Source organism: Petaurus breviceps, unplaced genomic scaffold, assembly GCF_028583685.1.
Source record: "Petaurus breviceps papuanus isolate PSGF00001 unplaced genomic scaffold, PetGlider_PUasm1.0 98, whole genome shotgun sequence".
Taxonomy (NCBI): domain Eukaryota; kingdom Metazoa; phylum Chordata; class Mammalia; order Diprotodontia; family Petauridae; genus Petaurus; species Petaurus breviceps.
Window position 1 is genome coordinate 40142011 of NW_027187460.1, and position 1763 is coordinate 40143773.

Genomic DNA, 1763 nt, shown 5'->3' on the forward strand with positions numbered 1-1763 from the left:
CTCTCTCTCTCTCTCTCTCTCTCTCTCTCTCTCTCTCTCTCTCTCTCCCTCGTTTTCTCTCTCTCTCCCTACCTCTTCCCCTTTCCTTGTCTCTGTCTCTCTGTTTCTGTCTCTCTGTCTCTGTCTCTCTCTATAAATACACATACATACATATATGCATATATATATATATATATATATGTAAATGACAAATTGAAGTAGTTCTCATTTTTTTTAACTGCAGAAGAGATTTGGAGGTGTAAGGGAATGATAGCTATCTTTGAAGAGTCATCATTTTGCTTGGAAGTTGCAAAGAAGTACATTTCTGTCTTGTTAAAAAGAAAATATGCCAGGGTGGAGCCAAGATGGTGGAGTAGAAGCACAAACTTGGCATGAGCTCCCACTCCAATCACTTCCAATACATGTAAAAAAAATTACTCTAAAAAAACTTTAGAACTACAGAACCCACAAAGTGACAGAGAGAAACAAATCTGCTGAAGGAAGCCCGGAAGGCTAACTGGAAGGGCCAATTGCACTGAGCTGGGAGCTGAACTCAGTCACCTGTGAGCCATGTGGTTCTGGCCCCAGGGTGGCCCTGACAAAGTGGTGTCCAGAGCAGACTTCAGGAGAGTGAATCACCAGCAGCTGTGGTGGTTTCCAGACTTCTCAACCCATAAACACCAAAGACAAAATAAAAGGTCAGTGTGGAACTCTGTTGGAACAGGGGGAGATAGAAAAGTGTAGTGAGGCCCCTGCCCTGCCACCCCCAGGTGAGAAGCAGGTGGAGGTGCAGCAGCTATTCAGCTACTCCAGTGTGGCTGCTTCTGGAGCTCCTGGCCTGCAGATCATAGGGGGACCAAACAACCATTCAGAGGGCAATCACTCTTGCTTTAACCTGCTTGGATCTGGATCACAGTCTTGGGTGGTGGTCCTGGGGTATGTGCCCAGTGAACCAGAGCTTGTGGGGGTTGCAAAGTGGGTGCCCTTCCAATACCTCCAGCAGCTGTGAAAACCCCAGTGATTTGGGACAAAGCTCTCTTCATTCTGGAAGCAGAGTTCTACTGTGGCAAGGAGCTCAAAAGTCAAGTAATTGCCTGGCAATATGAACAAGCAGAGGAAGCAAAAAAACAGACCATAGAATGCTTTTTTGGGGACAAAAAGGGTCAAGGAATGGAGCAGGAGGAAGACAGTGAAGTCAGAACTTCTGCATCAAAAGCCTTCAAGAAAAATATGAACTGCTTACAAACTATGGAGGAGCTCAAGAAGGATTTTGAAAATCAAGTAAGAGAAGTGGAGGAAAAATTGGGAAGAGAAATTAGAATGATGCAAGAAAATTGTGAAAAGCAAGTCAACAGCCTAGTAAAGGAGACCCAAAAATACACTGAAGAAAATAACACCTTAAAAATAGACTAACTCAAATGGTTCAAAAGAGGCCCAAAAAGCCAGTGAGGAGAAGAATGCCTTAAAAAGTCAAATTTGCTAGATGGAAAAGGAATTTCAAAAAATCACCGAAGACAATAACTACTTCAAAATTAGATTGGAGCAATTGGGAGCTAATGACTTTATGAGAAATCAAGATACTACAAAACAGATCCAAACAAATGAAAAAAATAGAAGCAATGTGAAATATCTCATTGGAAAAACCACTGACCTGGAAAATAAATCCAGGAGAGATCATTTAAAAATTTTGGACTACCTGAGAGCCATGATATAAAAAAGAGTATAGACACCATCTTTCAAGAAATTGTCGAGCAAAATTGCCCTGATATTCTAGAACCAGAGGG